Source organism: Theropithecus gelada, chromosome 1 (genome assembly GCF_003255815.1).
Source record: "Theropithecus gelada isolate Dixy chromosome 1, Tgel_1.0, whole genome shotgun sequence".
Lineage (NCBI taxonomy): Eukaryota > Metazoa > Chordata > Mammalia > Primates > Cercopithecidae > Theropithecus > Theropithecus gelada.
Genome location: NC_037668.1, coordinates 124,589,295 through 124,608,368, shown reverse-complemented (window position 1 = coordinate 124,608,368; position 19,074 = coordinate 124,589,295). Strand labels below are relative to the sequence as shown.

At 40.8% G+C, this 19,074-nt stretch overlaps 1 pseudogene; it reads right to left on the bottom strand.

Annotated features, from left to right (window-relative positions):
• The window catches only part of LOC112629072, a 37,626-nt pseudogene extending 19,731 nt beyond the window's left edge, over positions 1-17,895 (bottom strand).
• Between the last annotated feature and the right edge of the window lie 1,179 nt (positions 17,896-19,074).

Genomic DNA, 19,074 nt, shown 5'->3' with positions numbered 1-19,074 from the left:
CACCTCCTGGGTTCAAGCGATTCTCCTGCCTAAGCCTCCCAAGTAGCTGGGATTACAGGCATGCACCACCATGCCCGCCTAATTTTGTATTTTTAGTAGAGACAGTGTTTCTCCATGTTGGCCAGGCTGGTCTAGAACTCACGACCTCAGGTGATCCACCTGCCTCAGTCTCCCAAAGTGCTGGGATTACAGGTGTAAGCCACCATGCCTGGCCTCAGGTTTTTCTATCTATTGGGGGACTGCTTTTCCCTGGCACTGGCTGAGACTAATTCTTATTTTAGAGAGACAGCTTAGCAACTGCCTGACCATCACCTGTTGGTTGACTGACATTCCTGGTGCAGGGCAGGGGGCTCCTCTCTTGCCCTGCCCATGTTTGATTAGCAAACTACTGTGACAATATCAGAGCTGCGTAAGATAGATACTTTGGTGGATCCTCTCCCGTGTTTCTGAAATTAGTTGCAAAAGGCATTTTGTTATTCTGCTTGCTCATTAGACAGTCTTGCAGACTGTACGATATAAGCTCTCAAAAGGGTCGATAATTAAGACCAGTCACAAAAAATGACTCTGTATTAGAGAATAGACATCACATCTGTTAGGTTTGCAAGATAGAGGACTTAGAGATCAAGAGAAACTTTACACTCAGAGAATAACTGAGCGTGTTAAAAGTTGGGAGGGGCCTTAATATCCAATCATGCAAAGAAATTATATGAGAAATGCATTGTTAGACAATTTCATCGTGAACATTGTAGAGTGTACTGACACAAACCTAGATTGTACAGACTGCTTCATACCGAGGCTATATAACATACAGCCTATTGCTCCTAAGCTACAAGCCTGTATAGCATGTTACTGTACTAAATACTGTAGGCAATTAAAACACAATGGTAAGTATTTGTGTGCCTAAACACATACAAACATAGAAAAGGACCAGTTAAAAGACGGTATATTGGCCAGGCGTGATGGCCCACACCTGCATCCCAGCAGTTTGGGAGGCCAAGGTGGGAAGATAGCTTGAGGTCAGGAGTTTGAGACCAGCCTGGACAACATAGTGGGACTGTGTCTCTACAAAACATAATTCAAAAAAAAGAGAAAAATTTTAGCTGAGCATGGTGGCATGTACCTGTAGTCTTAGCTACTTGGAAGGCTGAGACAGGAGGATTACTTGAGCTCAGGAATGCGAGGCTGCAGTGAATTATAATTGCGTCACTGCATGCCAGCCTGGGTAACAGAGCTAGACTCTGTCTAAACAAAACAAAACAAACAAACAAAAAACTAAAAGGCGATATGAGAAACAAAATATGATACATCTGTATGGGGCATTTACCATGAATGGAGTTGGTGGAACTGGAAGTTGCTCTGGGTGAATCAGTGACTGGTGAGTAAATGTGAAAGCCTAGGGCATTACTAAACACTACTGTGGACTTTATAAACACTGTACACTCAGGTGACACTAAATTTACAAAATTCTTTTTTAATAATAGATGAACCTTTGCTTACTGTGACTTTTAAACTTTATCAACTTTTAATTTTTTTAAAACATTTTGACTCTGGTAATAACACTTAGTTTAAAACACAAACACATTATACAGCTATACACAAATATTTTCTGGCTGGGCGCAGTGCCTCACACCTGCAATCCCAGCACTTTGGGAGGCTGAGGTGGGTGGATCACGGAGGCTAGGAGTTCCATATCAACCTGGCAAACATAGTGAAACCCTCTCTGTACTAAAAATACAAAAAATTAGCTGGGCATGGTGGCACGCACCTGTAATCCCAGTCACTCTGGAGGCTGAGGCATGAGAATCGTTCGAACCCAGGAGGTGGAGGTTGCAGTGAACTGAGATTTCACCACTGCACTCTAGCCTGGGCAACAGAACCAGACTCTGTCTCACCAAAAAAGAAGAATTTCTTTATATCCTTATTTTTTAAGTCTTTTTTCTATTTTCAAAGGTTTGTTTACTTTTTAAACTTTTTTGTTGTTGTTGTTAAAAACTAAGACACAAATACACACATCAACCTAGGAGTACACAGGGTCCGGATCCTGAATATCACTATCTTTCACTTCCATGCCTTATTCCACTGGAAGATCTTCAGGGACAATAACATGCATGGAGCTGTCATCCCTTGTAAAAAAATGCCTTCTTCTGGAACACCTCTGAAGGACCTGCCTGAGGCTCGTTTACAGTTATCTTTTAAAAAAATAAGTAGTAGGAGTACATGCTAAAATAACGATGAAAAGTGTGGCATAGTAAACACATAAACCAGTAACACAGTTGCTTATCATCGTTATCCAGTATTATGTACTAACCTATATTTTTGGCTGGCAGCACAGCACATTTGTTTACACCAGCATCACCATGACGATAGAAATGTTTCAGCTCCATTATAATCTTACAGGATTACTATTATAAAAGTGGTCTGTTGTTGACCAAAATGTCATTATGGGTGCATGACTGAACTGGCCTCATTACATAGATGAGGAAGCTGGGTTCCAGGGAGGTAAAGTGATGCATTCTAAGTCACATAGATGACTAGGGACTATCTGTAATGTGGAAATCAGATACAGCAGCCTCTACATTATTTTGGTAACATAATTATCATGGGCTTACTAATAACCCAAAGCAAGTAAAGAGCATGCTAAATACCTTCTTGTTTCATAATCATGGCAAGAGCTCTGCAGTACAAATGCAAGATAATGTCCTCTGAGTCCAATCCTTTGTGGGAAGAGGCAGAGTATAAATAAATAAGCAAGTAAGCAAGTAACCTCCAACGTACACTCCCAACAATGAAGAGTTTTAATTTTTTTTTTAATGAGTGCATCCATAGGGGTATGTATGTATATTAGCTTATATTGTGTACTGACTAGAAAATGATCCATGAGATCTCGGAAGGCCCATTCCCTTGATTAGTGGTAAGTTAGGTTAGTTAATTAAGGTTACTTTAATACTAATTAGTCGGGGCTTTAATTATGCTTTCAGAACAGGAACACAGGACTCATATGGTTCTTAGTGACCCAGTTAACTAAAGTGATAGGATTTTTGTCTTTCATCTAATAATGATTCGTGATAAGGAACAGACGGAGAAAAGCTGATCCTAATGGGATTATAGGAGAATTCTTTAACCAGAGTCAACCAGAGAGCAGCAGAAGGTCTGAGATTAAAAAAGCATCCTCTGTAGCTTCTGGAATAGCTCTGCAGGGAGAACAGCCAAGGGGTTGAAGCATGGCTGACTTTGTCACGAAGAGCTCCCAAAAATTGGCCCCAAACTAGTAAGTCAATGGATTGTAGAGTATAAGCAATAAATGACGGTTTTAATTGCAGAAGGGGTGTCATGACAAACAGAAAACTAAGCAGAAAAAGCCTTTTCCCAACCATGGTAGTGGGCTTTACTTACTGAGTGCCCTTTGTATGCCAGACCATAAGACTTGCTGGAACTGTGGAAATGAGCGTGTCAGGATTCCACTTCTCAAGGCAGAGATAGTCTGGTGGGATGGACAGATTTGCAGACAGATAAACTATGCTGCAACATGCTAAATGTGCTCTTGGCAAATCTGTCCCTCCCACCCAGACTGTAAACAGACTGGAATGCATCCAATTTTCCATCAAATTCAGCATGAAAATGTGGTTAACTTCTTGCCAGTCCCAGTACGGTCTTCTGGTAGCTGTAGCCTCTTGTATTCTGGGATAATGTGGTGATAACAATGTCCTCTAACTTGTTTAGGAAGACTTTTTGAATTCGGTGTCCTTTAGAAATGACAATAAGCAATGTGACAACTCAAGACTGACTCGAAGAACTAAATTTGCAGCAAGTCACTGGATCTGTACATGTTTGTGGTTTCAATGGATTATATCTATTTTCCATATTTGCAGAATACTTTGCAATCAAAGTATTAATTAAAGCCCAACCTCAATATTGTACTGGATCTTCACTGGAAGGAGCCATTATGCAGGCAAAGTTAAGGCCGAAGCTTGGAGATTGAAACACCATTATAGAGAGGGGTGGGGGCAAAGGGGAGGCCAGCCCTGGGCTTTACAGTTTCTAAAAGAATTGCACATTTTATCTACTTGGGGTGGCTGTAGAATCTCTGATGAGACCTGCAGTGCACGTGGAAATTCTGGATACTTTGATGCTGACAAAGACATATTGGAGTCCCCACTCTCAAAGAGCCCCTGCTGGCTTGAACAATGAGCATACAGGCAATGAACTTCATGAACAGGAAACCAGAAGGCCCTTCCCAGGCAGTGGGCTTGGCTCTGCGGATCTCAGAGTCTGTGTAGCAGATCCTAGAGTCTGTGTAGCAAACTCAGTGATAACAAAGATTGAATTTCTTGCCAGCTTTTTGGAATAGGAACTCAAAACACATAGAATTTGTTTTAGAAAATTATAAGTAACGTTGACATTAATCCTGTGTTGTGGCTTACAAATTCTTACACATCACCCCACTCATATTCCATAATAAGCAAATGCATTCTTTGCTCCTGAATCAGGGACATATGTTCTCAGCAGTCTCATTTCTGCGTTCTTAGGACCCTTGATACCTACTGCACAAAGCTCCCTTCCATTACCACCGGAAAACTCCCCTTTAGAATCTACATATCTGACTAGAAAGAAGCTTAGACTAGTATTAGTTCTAATGTGAACTCATTTCACATGAACTCGGAACATTCATGAATTCAAATCTACCTGCTAGTATTCTTTGGTACAACCACAGCTTTTATCTGGTACTTGACACCAGGAGTAGTTTGTATTAGTGCTGGAGCAAAACCAGTCTTCTTTGGACTTATTGAGAAATTTGTATCTGTATAGGGTTGATATAAAAAGTATTCTGCTTTAGATGGACAATTTGGAAGATTTTCAAGGATAATTTTTGATTATTAAAATTTTGTCTTCCTTTTTTTTTTATTCTAGAAACTAGGTTGGCACAAAAGTAATTGCAGTTTTTGGCATTACTTTTAATTGCTTATTGTCCAGTTCCACATTAAAAGTAATGGCAAAAACTGCAATTAGTTCTGCAGCAACCTAAGAGCTAACTAATATGACACTTGGTCATTTTACATATATCTTTCTGGAATCACAGAAATATTACTCATTAGATAAATAAATTCTAGTTTTTTCAACTCTATCCCGACGATATTACTGTAATCACAAAAGGAGATGCTACAGAAGTCTGAAGGTGAACGGAAATGCAGATGACAGCAGCATCTTCAAGGAAAGGTATAGAGGATATTTAGGAGTTATCAAATCACAGGTTAGAGAAGTTATAGGAAGACAAAAGATAAGTGTGGATTTGTTTTTTGTTTTTTTTTGGCTTTAGATCTCTGTTAAGCTCGGTGCCTCATACAGTTCATGCCTTAAGTCTCTCTAAAATCATTAACATTATCTTGCAAATAACACTCTGTGAGGTTGTGAAACGTCAGTTTGCTTCCCCAGATCTCCCTCACTTCTTTCTGGGACTGTTTCCATTACTGATATTCTGATAGCTTCTGAATGTAACTCTGCAGCCATGACCTCTCTCCCAACCTCCAGACTGTTTTTGAATCCAATTGCCTACCTGACGTCTTCTCTGAATTTCTAAAAGGTCACAAAATAAATAGCCCTCTCCCCGAATCTATTCCCGGTTCTCTCCCCTTTTCAATAATTAGCCAGTACTCTAAGAGTTGCTTCAGCTAGAAATCATGCAGTGTTTTGTTTGTTTGTTCGTTTGTTTTTCTTTCTTTTTTTTTTTTTTTTCTCTTTTGAGATGGAGTCTGTCACCCTGGCTGGAGTGCAATGGCACGATCCGGCTCACTGCAACCTCTGCCTCCCAGTTCACATGATTATCCTGCCTCAACCTTCCGAGTAGCTGGAATTACAGGTGCTAGCCACCACGCCTGGCTAAGTTTTGTATTTTTAGTAGAGACAGGGTTTCACTATGTTGGCCAGACTGGTCTCAAACTCCTGATCTCAAGTGATCTGCTCACCTTGGCCTATCAAAGTGCTGGGATTACAGGTGTGAGCCACCGTGCCTGGTCCCATGAAGTGTTTTCACTGCTGGTTTTTCTTCACCCCAACATCCAACATGTCAGCAAATCCTGTCTACTGTATCTGCAAAGTATGTCCCAAGTCAGCTAAGTATTTTTCTGTTTCCAGTGCTGCTATCTTCGTTTCAGCACCCACCATCATTTTCCTGAAATACTACCATGGTCTCTAGACCGATCTCTCCACTTCCCCTTCTGCTGCCACTTCCTTCCACATTCCAGGCTCTACAGAGCAACTATGGTGAAGCCACAAAAACAAAATCAGATCATGGCAATTCCTAGCTAAAACCATCTAGAAGTTTCCTATTGCACAGAGAATAAAGTCCAAATGCCTGACGTGGTTTACCAGTTTCTCCGTGACTCAATGCCTACTCATCTTCATGAATCACCTTCCGCCACTCTTTCACTTGCTCAAATACTGCGGTTTCCCCTGTGACCTTCTCTTGGGTCTTTGAAATGCCAAGCTTATTATGATCTTCAGGCCTGTGCCCTTGCTGCTAATGCTACCTGGAATGTTCTTCCCTCAGGATCTTCACAAGGCTGATTCTTTTTTGCTTTTCAAGTCTCAGCTCTAGTGGCGTCTTCTCGGTGAGACCTACACTGACTCCAGCTCTCAATTGCATCAACGTCTTTAATTTTTTATTAAACTCATGGATCCCTAAAATGCCCTTTGGCTTTTATTTGTGGGCTGGTTTATGATCTACCTTCACGTTCCTGTGTCTGTCTTATTCTCTGCCATGTCCGTGGCACCTGATAGGATGTATTCACAGAGTAGACCCTCATGAACAAGTGGTAAATGAATGGATGAAGGTCTCTAAGGTATATTCCATTTGGGTTCATTAATATGGTTTTTTGACCTAAAATGTGGCAATCCCCACATTTTTTTTTTATCTTGCTTTATTTCCCTTTTGGGATACCTGCTGCTAAAACCGCCTCTTGTCCCATAGCCACAGGATGAGTTTCTGCAGCCTAACCCTTCTTCTCTCCTCACTTCCCCCACAGAGGGGCAGACAATGAACATTTTTAGCATGACCATTTCTAAAGCTGCATCAAGCTTTCTCGAGCTAGTTCAATGAATCCAAACAGTAATGGAACTACTTTTATATGAACCTAAGGAAAGTGCCTTTTGCTTTTCATGGCTGTGCCCAATCTGTGCTCCTGGTTTTAGTGGCCCACTGAGCTCTCAATGAGATAGTTTTTTGAGTATATATATATTTTGCAGTCCTCTTTCCCAAGGATTCAGATAGGAGTTTAGGGCTATTGTGGATCAGGGGAAATATTTGAGAAACAGACTCCATTTGTTCATAAAACATTGCTTCTCACGAAACCGGTTCTGGTCAGGGTCTGGGCCTGATACTTTCAAGGCCCCTGGTTCCTGGTGCAAATAGCTTCTACAGATCTTTCCTCTCCAGGCTGCCAGCCTTGCCTGGATATAACTGGATCCCACCATGAACACAGCTTAAGCTCCAGCTGCTATCCCCAGTCCAATGCCAAAGTGCTATTATAATCCTGACACAGGACTGATTAACCGTGCCTAAGTGGTTAGGAAAGGATTCATGGAGGAGAGACTATTTAAGCTCATTTCAAAGGGTATGCTGAAGAATTTAAGGCAGAGAGGGAAGTGAAAGCAAAAAAAAAAAAAAAAAAAAAAAAAAAATGACGTATATATGCAAAGACATAGAATTATACAATCAGGTTCTTAAGAGGAATTTAGTAGTGTTAGAGTAGAAGAGGAGGGAGAATGAGAAGAGATGGGGCTGGTAAGGGAAGTTGGAATCAGGTCATTTAGGCCTTGTGGGCCCTGGCAAGGAAGTGAGTTTTAACAAATAGGGGAATGTCACTGAATACATTTTTAAGCAAGAGACAGATGTCATCAAAACTTTCTTTTATAAATATAACTCTGGTAGGAGTACATATAATAAATTAAGGTGGGAGAGATTACTGGTAGAGAGATCGGAGAGGGGTCCATTACCAGGGTCAGGCAGAAGAAAAACAGAAACATGGACTAAGGGGATAGCAATAATGGTGGTGGGGAAAGAATAAGAAGGGTCTGATTTAAGGTGTATTTCAGAGATAGCATAGACCTGATTTTGGCTGATTGGCTCTGAGGGATTATGGAAAATAAGTTTCAAGGGTGATTAACCAAATTTTACTCTTGGAAAACTGTGAGACTTAATATGGCATCAATTAAGATAATTAATCCAAGACAAGAAAGAATAGAGAAGAGGAGAGAAAGATGTTTGCCATGCTTCGATAACACAGCCCAGAGGAAAAGTCTTACGTCGTAGATACAGTATTTAAGATTGGGGTTGTAGTGCTACTAGGACAGGAAGATAGGCCACCCCATTGATATTGTTGATGGAATGGAGGAGTAATCTGACACATGTGGCATATTAGTAGTTTGTACTGAGGATTTTGATCTGTATTGAAAGGGTAACTGATCCTCAAAGAGTCACTGGTCCTTGTCTGACATTTACCCATTCTCTAACTTCCATTAGCAGTCTGTTGGCATTCTTGCACTGAGATATACAGAGCTCTTTGCCTTTTCAATCTCATTGCACAAACACTGAATCACTGTCTGTGCTGTAGGAAGGAGAAACCAATATTTTGTTTTTTGCTTTTTAAAATGTGTGGTGTTTAAAGCAGAGAGGGGTTGAGTACAGAACTGGGAGTCAAAAGATTTTGGTTCTTTTCCCGGTTGCTCAAGTTAGGTAGCCTTTCCTTTTGTTTTCTTTCTCCTTCCTTCCTTCCGTTTTTCCTTTCCTTATTTTTTAAAACTTTTGTTTCATTATCTGTAAAATCGTAATGAATGGTGGTGGTGGTAACATTTTGGCTACTTGGCAGGAATCAAATGTAAGGATCAAGTGGGATAATATTTACAACGATTCAATGGGTTACTATTTACTTAAAGCATAGTAGCAGCAAATATTATCCAATGAAATTACCTGGTATGTTGTATAGAATGCTCCATGATGCCTGGAGAAGATGACCACATTTCCATACAAGTCAGTTTTGTGTAATAATAGAATAGTGATTGAGAGCAGAGGTTCCGGAGCACACTGTGGCAAGTGGAAGTCCCAGTCAGCCACTTTTCAGTGGAATGATCATAGACAAGTTTAGGACTCTTGAAATCTTTCCTTCACTATCAATAAAATAGAGACAGTAATTCTTATTTCACAAATTTTATATAATAAAGCAGATGATACAAGTATTGAGGATACTGATTTTATCCTGTCACACTTGGGGGTAAGAAATGTCATACGATTCTTCTAAATAAAAACTAAATCTCACTATGAGCAGCCATTCACCAGGATAGTGAGACAGCTACTATCATTCATATTTGTTCTTTGCCTCTAGCCACAGATAGTTGTTTCCAAAGAATCTAGGAGTCTTACATTGTGTCTTGAAGGAAAAAAATTTTCAACTCCTCAACCCATTGTAGTTGCTCTTAGATGCTTATAGTTCAACTCTAATAGAAGAGGCTCTGCTCATTCTGTGTCAAGCTTGGGTGTAGGGGCCTTTGCTAAGACTGGCAGGTTCAGCTTTTAGTACCCCTAGTACAGCATACATTCACTCCAAGGCCTTGTATCTTCCGCGAGAGCAGAAACTGAATTAGGTGTGGATCTTCACTACCTGCAAAACCAGTGAAAACCCCCACCCCTTCCCAGGTTTGGGGTATCTCCCTGTCTTTCAGGTTCAGAATATTTGGCCTCTCTGCTTACATACTTTCTCCACTCAGCCTTGGCATTTTCCAGGTAATTTCTCCTCAAAGGATCTTTAAAAACAATGTTGCTATTTCTTTCCTGGGGGGTGTGGTGAATAGCATATTTACCCAGTTGATGTTGTCATGTGAAATCCCTGGTTTATGCATATAGATCACTTATCATACTTCTTGGCACAAGATAAGTGCTCTATGAATGGCAACTGTGATGGAGAGCTGCTGTCTTTCCTGAACTATCTTCCAACTTCCTCAAGCTTTACAATCCGGCTCTGTGCCCAGGAGGCTGACACACAGGATGCATCATTGAGTTCCCATGTTCTCTGGCTTCTGGTTAGACTCTGTCTGTAGAGGGAAGGAGGGACAGGGAGAAGAGTTAGGTTGAGGAATTCATTCTCCTGGCTGCTCCCTGTGGAGTCACATGTAGCTGCCTCACTCTGTGGCAGGCTACAGCTTTTGCTAGATGGCCCATGCTTCATGGTCTTTTCTCTTCTTTTCCTGCCTCTTCATGCCTTAGATATGGTGACAGCTCCCGTGGTTACCAGCTCTAGAGTATTACCCCATCCTTTGTCGCTTTTCCTCCTTTGGTAAATAGTTCCCATCCTCATTATTCTTTATACATATATATATATATATATATATATATTTTTTTTTTTTTTTTTTTTTTTTTGATGAAGTCTCGCTCTGTCACCCAGGCTGTAGTGCAATGGCTTGATCTTGGCTCATTGCAACCTCTGTCTTCCGGGTTCAAGCAATTCTCCTGCCTCAGCCTCTTGAGTAGATGGGATTACAGGCACATATCACCACGTCTAGCAAATTTTTGTATTTTTAGTAGAGGCAGGGTTTCACCATGTTGGCCAGGCTGGTCTTGAACTCCTGGCCTCAGGTGATCTACCCACCTCGGCCTTGCAAAGTGCTGGGATTACAGACATGAGCCACCACTCCCGGCCTCTTAATAAAATTTTTATTTTATTCAAGTATTGAGTTCTTAAGTGCTTCCTGGATCACTTCTCAAAACTAGAGGGATAAATGTTGAGGCCAATCATAATCATTTTATTCTCATGTCAGCAAAAGATGGTCATGTGCTGTACTTGTCAGTTAAATAAAAGAAAGAGGGTTCCTGGGAGTACCTCAGAAGGTTTTCTTTACCCTTAAAAAGAGACACCTAATAAAAACTTGTGCTTTTTAACTTTACATGTTGTTGTGTATGGAAGTGATAATTGGAGCCATTGGAGCCATCCTGTGACCATGAGTGAAAGCAAAGAGAAAATCATAGAGAAACCTGACATTGTTAAGTTGCTGAATTAAGTCCAGAATTTCCTGCTGTCAAGCTTTTGTTATAGGATATAATTAATTTCCTGTGATTTAAATGACTTCAGTTGGAGTTTTATGTTACCTGTAGCTAAAAATAGCCTTGGGGATTAATCCCAATCTCTCTTTACACTTGTTTGTTTTTAGTGCAAAACCAATTCTTGATAGAAAAATAATTATTTTCAATTGTTCAGTAGCTGCTATTTTTTCTACTGCATTTTATTTTCAAGTTAAGACCATAAAATAATAAAGAACATTTGAATCTCTTTAAAGTGAATACTTCTAGCAGTATAAAATTTCCGCATCATCTGAGAATGGCACACTTCGGAGATGAGTGGGATAGGAAGTGGGAAATCTGCCATTTCAACATATGTCAAATAGGGGTTAAACTTTTCTTGAGAGAACAAACAAACAAACCATCTATAAGATTACAGAAAAAATGTTACCTTGCTTTTCTTAGAATTTCAGTTTTACTGTGGAAATTGTGAAGTCTGAAAAGGAAAAGCTATTTGCTTACAGAATTAAAAAACAGACAATCCTGGAGACTGGGAAACTTTAGTATCAGCCATTCTATCAATTACTGATTTACAATTTGCCAAAAGCTTGGAAAAGTTCCTGGCTTATTGTTACCATGATATAATTATTTGTTTAACATATTTTCTAGCAAGAAAAGAGAAGTAGAAGCCAGAAGTGATAAGTTTTCAATTTCAGATACAGGTCAGAGGTAAAGGAGTCATATAGCTGGATTTTCCAGCAAAGACCCCATTTCTAATATGGATTGATTCATTCAGTTCTACTTCAGTGACTCAAGTATCACAGAACGTAAAGACCATAAGTCATATGACTCATCTTTTTTTTTTTTTTTTTTTTTTTTACCAGGAACTCTACCAGTTGCCCAGAAATAATTACAATTTCATAAATCCCCTACCTTCCTTAGGGAAGGTACGTTTCCTTCCTTCTAATGCCTTTGTCATACAGAGACAGAAAATAAGGAAAAGATATCTGGGGATGGGAAAATGCTACTATCAACATTTATTCTGTTTCCCTCCTCTTTACTCCTCATTTTCAATTTTGTGTGCCAACTCAGGTAACCATCCTCCCACAAACCTACACTGTGGTGGGGAACAAGGAGGCGGCGGATGTTGGCTCTGATAAATAGCTGCCTCTCTTTCTATGCCTCTGCTACAAGGTACTTACTGATACAAAAATAAAAAAGTACTAAACGTAGTATCCAGTTTTTCTGTGTAAATCCAAAAAAGACATTATTATTGACTGGGTTCTATATCAAGTCGGGGCAAGTTATCCACAAACAGGATAAAGATAATAAACTCTTTGGGGCATCAGTATACCATACAACAATCTCACTGTTCCCTAGAGCTGTGGAAGAATTCATTTACCTCACATAGGTGAACCTTTCTCTTCCCCAGAGAGCATTTTGTTCATCTTAGCTCAATACAAGATCAGATCCATTGTCAGCAGTAACGATTTGTACCATGGTTTTTTTTTTGTTTTTTTTTTGTTTTTGTTTTTGTTTTTTTCCACTGGGTTGAAACTTAAAGCATCTCTGAGTGGAAAATAAATGGCAATAGCTGTATCTCAATTTTTACAAAGGGGTCGAGAAGGAGAGAGGGAGAACCCTAGATTAAGATGTTCTTCTGGAATCATAGGTTCATCCAATGAGCAATAAAGCAAGAAACTAAAGCCAGGCCTCAGAAAAACCACTCCTTTTATTCCCTAAAATCTTGTTTTCTTCTTTGCTTCAGGTCCATGGTAATTCTTGCCTCACTAGCACTCTTTCAAAGACAGTGTAACGGTCCCCTTAGCATTTGGAAAGAATTTTATTTTGCAGAATTTTGGAGCCGGCCTTGGCTGACTCTCTATTAATGTTAAAGAAAAAGTCAAATAACATGATTTTTCTATTAAAGCAAAGGTTTCTACATTAACTCTGAACTTCAGGACACCACACAGAGCTGAAGATAGCAGTTGGAGTGACAGTGACACAGAAATGAAATGAATTAAAATTGCCACTGACAATAAAGCAGGAAGAGGTGGGAGGCAGTAAAGGCTTGTCCCTGAAAATTTTACAGCATTGCTGATGCTGGAAGGAACAGTAATTTAAGACAGTTATGGACCTTAAAAAAAAGCAATAATGTTGAAGCCAGACTCAGTCTGTATGGAATGGTTATTATTTGGTTTAAAACTGTGAAGAATGCATTTACTACTTCGGTAAAAAAGAGATACTGACCTTGATGCAGTGCAAATTTGATATGGGATTAGAGGTCCTTGTTCTTAGTCTGCTGCTAAAGACAGGGGAGCAGCAGTAAAACAGCATCTTGGCACTGAATAGGCACATGTGGGTGCAGCTCCACTTCAGTCAGGGCTTAGAATCAGCAGACACTTGCGTTTTAGGGATGTAGTCTCAAATCTCTGAGAGGACTGGAGTGGTACTTTGAGAACACATATGCATATGCTCCCTCCAAGGGAGGTGTCCTGTTCTATTTGGGATCACTGTGTATTATGCAGGAAGTTGGTCACAGAATAAGGAATCAGGATTTCCAGACATCACATCTGCCTACAGGTCAGATCATAGCTCTCCTCTTACTGCCTGTGTTATCCTGGGCAAGTTATATTCCTTCTCTGATTTTCAATTTTGCCATTATATGTGATTATAATTATATTTTGTTTATAATGTTAAGTAAATGAAGATACTTTTTCAATATTGAGCACTATATAAAAGCTGAAAATTGTTCCCACTAGATTGGACTGACAAGGGAATGTAGGTTTCCCTTTTATTAAATATATGTGCATATTTTTATTTATGCATTTGATATCAGTTGCTATCTGAGACTTGGACAAAATTGCAAAGAAGGCAGAATTTGAATATTTCTAATTTTCCTATGAGCAACTTATCTACCCATTTCTTTTTTACCTTTTCTCTCCAGAAAACTAAGTCAGAGCAGAAGGAGAATTGAAATGGTGATGAGGTGAGTGGGCAAAGGTAATGGCATGTAGGCAAAGTGTCAAGGGCATACAAGATTTCAAGAGCTACAATGAGGTTTGAGACTTGAAAAAATAATTTTGGCTTCACTGAAGCTTAGCCCAACTTACATAAAGTTACTATACTATGTATTTATTGTATGATGTGGGCAAATTTTAATATGTTTTATATTATGCCAATTATGTGCCTAGAATTTTAGAAGATCTTAAAAGGACTTAGGGGGATGATAAGGAAAGACCCTTTCGCATGGTAAGACCAGCATCTTACCATGGGAGAAAATGTTCAGCTGGACCAATAATCAGCGTACGTGTGTGTGTCGGGGGGAGGGGGGTGGGAGATGAGGTGAGCAGGCATCACTCAGCAGTAGCTAGGGGGACATTTTTCAAATTCACACATTTCTGTCTCTCCATGCAGGGCATAAGGTAAGATGTGGGAAGTGACATTCCAGGCTATGACAATTTTTTCTCCTCAGTGTATTCCTAGCTCTGTCAAAGGTCTTAGCACACATTAGGCACTCAATAAACACTGAGTGGATAAATGAATGGGAGGTCTAAGTCAGGGGGTACCTGGTGTTGCCAGAGCAGGTAGAAGTAGAGGGAGAATGGTATCAGGGTGTCATGAGTTAAGCATTGTAAAGTGACTAACCTGAGAGTTACCCTGAATGAGATGAGGCAGCATGGGAAATTGAGTTTTTGGAAGGGATACTAAATAATAATAATAATACATCAACAATGACATTTTGAGTTTACCATCTGGCAGGTGTTATAATAAAAAACTTACATTCAGCATCACATTTTCTTATCACATCGGCTCTATAATACGGGCAGTATTACTGTAGCCATTTACAGATAAAGACATACAGAAGTCAGGTTAGTTACCTAAGGACACAGAACTAGTATGTGACACAACTGGGAGTTAAACCCAGGTTGCTCATACTTCAGAGCTGAGCTCTTAATGACTACAATGTAGGAATCTGTAAAGCATACAACAAGCATACAAATAGAGCTCCAATCCTAGAGGGTGCTGGAATAGTTACTATAACACATGTAATTGAAGCGAAAAACTGTTTTGAAGGGAAGGTATCAGAAACTCATTTTCTTAAATAGAAGATGAGGAAGAGATTAAGTTACAGGAGCAAGAAAGGAACCTGATTTGGAACTGGGTTGGTTCCAAAGCTTAGACTGGAGGTCCTAGTTAGGAGATCAAAGTCACTAGTTGTAGAGAGTACTGGATCTCTCCTTTAAGGCACTATGCTGATGCTGAGTTGTAAAAGTTCTGTGTCTTATTTGAATCTGTCCTTTCTAAGTCTAATCACTCCTCTTTCCTTACAGAGGAGTCTCTCTAACGGGTCTAGACCATTTCTGGTTCTTAAACAGAAATGCTTAAAGAAGTACCTGAGTATCTCACGAAAATATCTATCTTTGAGCTTCACCTCAGACCAGTAAAATAAGACCTCTTGTGGGTGAAATCCTGGCATTACGGTTTCTTAATAGTTCCTATAGTCAATTTAAATGTGCAGCCAATGTTAAGAACCATGGTTGTAGGTTAACAATGCTGATCAATTAACCACTATTCATGTAAATTTGGTTCACAGCTCTTGGGTGGCGCATATATATATAAATGTATGTATTCGTACAGTTACTTATGCTTTTAAATGATTTTTCTAATTATAAAATTAAGACAAATTTATATAAAAATAAATCTTTTCAAAAGAAGAGATATTTATTGTTTCCCGACAATACGATAGAAATCCTCGTACAAGAGCTGAAATTGCTATCAAAAAGCCCTTTTTGAATAAATACAACGAGGAATTTCTGAGAAATCAGCAGAAATTGCCAGAAACTGAACTGAAAAGAGAGCTGAAAGACACATTTCTAGGCTTGTGTTAATGCTACGGATGCACTGGGGCCACGGTTGGGTGGTAATGGCCCAACGCCTAATGGAGAAAATGTCCTAGGACTGTGGAAGATGAAGGCTTGGAACTGAGACCCCCTGGAAAAGACAGGCATTTGAAAGCCTTACCTCAATGAAAAGGTGAGGAGGGGGCCAGAGGGCTGGGTAGTGGAAGGTGAGTTACATTAGCCTGGGCTCCAGATAGAAGAAATTTCCTCTTACAATTTATACCTTTGACACAATGCACTGGACACAATTTATGTACAATCTCATATTTGGTTGATCTTTCTCCCCTCTGGAGCCTAGTGGCTGCTTCCTCGTGGGACCCTTGGTTGCTGCCTCTGTACCCGACACAGCTGCCACCACCTTATCTGCCAGCCTCTGTTATGATTGCTACACTTTCCATGGGAGCCGTAGCAGCTCTGGAGACCAGGCCCAACCAATTGTACCCAGGGAGACCTGGCTCCCTTAACCAATTCTGGATTCAAATAAAACACTGTGACAAATTGTTTGGGAAATTCAAGTTAAAATAATTATCATAATTTTGTTCATAACATTCTGGCAAGCCTGATGAAAGCAAAAAACAAATCTCTTTTAATAGAACCCAGATAAACTCAAAACCCAAATGTTGCAAGAGTCTCATAAATTATGCAAAACAAATTCACAATTAAACAACAAAAACAACAAAAGAAACATACACACATAGTAATAAGCTAACAAAAGCATGAATCAAGAGGAGAAAGAAACACTGCAAATGTACCCTTCAGGAGCATCATGCAATGGGAATATCAAACGGTGAATGTAAAATAAAATTTTGGTTTCCCTCCAGAAGCTGACTGCAACGGAAGGATTCAAATGCAAGTAGTTTCTGTAGTAGATGGTCCCAGAACACATCAGTAAAGGATTGGAAAAATCACATTGAAGAGAGAAAGAAGTCAGTAGATGATCTATATTATCAAATGAGTTTTTGCTGTGGACAATTGAATCTCAGCATTGGGTCTGGAATTCGTAGGTTCCTGGTCTCGCTGAAGCTGCGGACCCTCGCGGTGAGTGTTACAGTTCTCAAAGATGCTGTGTTCGGAGTTTGTTCCTTCTGATGTTTGAATGTGTTCAGAGTTTGCTTCGTCTGGTAGGTTTGTGGTCTCACTGTCTTCAAGAGTGAAGCTGCAGACCTTCCCGGTGAGTATTACAGCTTTTAAGGCGGTGAGTGTTACAGCTCTTATGGCAGCGCATCTGGAGTTGGTTGGTTGTTCTTCCCGGTGGGTTTGTGGTCTCACTGTCCTCAGTGGGTTGGTGGTCTCACTGACCTCGAGTGAAGCTGCAGACCTTCGCGGTGAGTGTTACAAGCGTTACAAGACATAAACAAGTCATAAAGGCAGCATGGACCCAACGAATCAGCACCAGCAAGATTTATTGCAAAAAGCGAAAGAACAACACTTCCAAAATCTGGAAACGCACCCAAGGCGGTCGCCACCGCTGATTCAGGCAGCCTGCTTTTATTCCCTTATCTGACCCCATCCACATCCTGCTGATTGGTCCATTTTACAGAAAGCTGATTGGTCTATTTTACAGAGAGCTGATTGGTCCATTTTACAGAGAATTGATTGGTCCATTTTACACAGAGCTGATTGGTCCATTTTGACAGAGTATTGATTGGTGCATTTACAATCCCTGAGCCAGACATAAGAGTGTTAGAAAAGTTCTCCAAGTCCTCACTAGGTTAGCTATATACAGAGTACTCATTGGTGTATTTACAACCCTGAGCTAAACACAAAGTACTGATTGGTGCATCCACAATCCCTTAGCCAGACATAAAAGTTCTCCAAGTCCCCACTAGACCCAGGAGGCCAGCTGGCTTCACCCAATGGATCCCGCACTGGGGCAGCAGGCACAGCTGCCTGCCAGTCCCACGCAGTGCACCCCTCAGCCCTTGGGCGGTCCATGGGACCAGCTGCCATGGCGCAGGGGGTGGCACTCGTCTGGGAGACTCGGGCCACGACAGTGGGGGCGAGGCTCGGTCATGGCGGGCTGCAGGTCCCAAGCCCTGCCCCAGGGGGAGGCAGTTGAGGCTAGGTGAGAATTCGAGCGCAGCCCCAGTGGGCTGACACTGCTGGGGGACCCCAGGCACCCTCTGCAGCTGCTGGGCCAGGTGCTAAGCCCTTCATTGCCTGGGGCCAGTGGCGCCCGCTGGCAGCGCCTGCTGGCTGCTTCGTGTGCAGGCCTGCCAAGCCCACACCCACCTGGAACTTGCGCTGGCTGGGGAGTGCCACGTGCAGCCCTGGTTCTCACTGGTGCCTCTCCCTCCACATCTCCCTGCAAGCAGAGGGAGCCAGTTCCAGCCTTGGCCAGCCCAGAGAGGGGCTCCCATAGTGCCGTGGCAGGCTGAAGGGCTCCTCAAGCACCGCCAGAGTGGGCTTTGAGAGCGAGAGCGAGGGCTGCTAGTGTGTTGTCACCTCTCAGTATCACTGGGAACGCTGCTAGCAGAGGTGGACCATGCTTCAGAGTTATCCCAACTAAGATAAAAGGCAGCTGGGGATGCTTATTGATCAACTTCTTATCCATTGTTAAATAAAGGATGTTTCTGGAAACATTGTCATTCACCCTTTGAATTTTCTTTGCGCCTGGGCTGAGTGTGCCCTTAGGATCAAGCAAAAAGTAATCAGGCAGAGAATAGCAAGATCCAGCTAACAGATTTTGGCATGTAGAGGTGAATCTCAAAGGGTTAGGAGCAGGAATATGAGGATTTGATCACTAAGAATGTTTAAAGAAATAAAGACTGCAATTTAATTATACATATATTTAAAAGACATAAAATTATTAAAAGATGGAAAACTTCAGTGTCAAGAATCCTTCCCAAAATTCAAACAGGAATAACGAGAAATCTCCTTTTGAATACACAATCAGGCCTATCGCAGAGACTGTAGAACACCAGAGGCAAACAAGAGGTGATACAAGTGGTTAGAAAGAAAAGACAAATTACAGCAGATGTCTCACAGACAAAAGAAAGAAGCATAGTATTTTCAAAAGACTTAGAGAACATGCTGTCAACCTAAAATTGAATTCCTTAGCTAAACTTTATTCAAAGAAAGAATACAATAAAAAAATTTTCTGACAAACAAAAATAGAGTTTACCACCA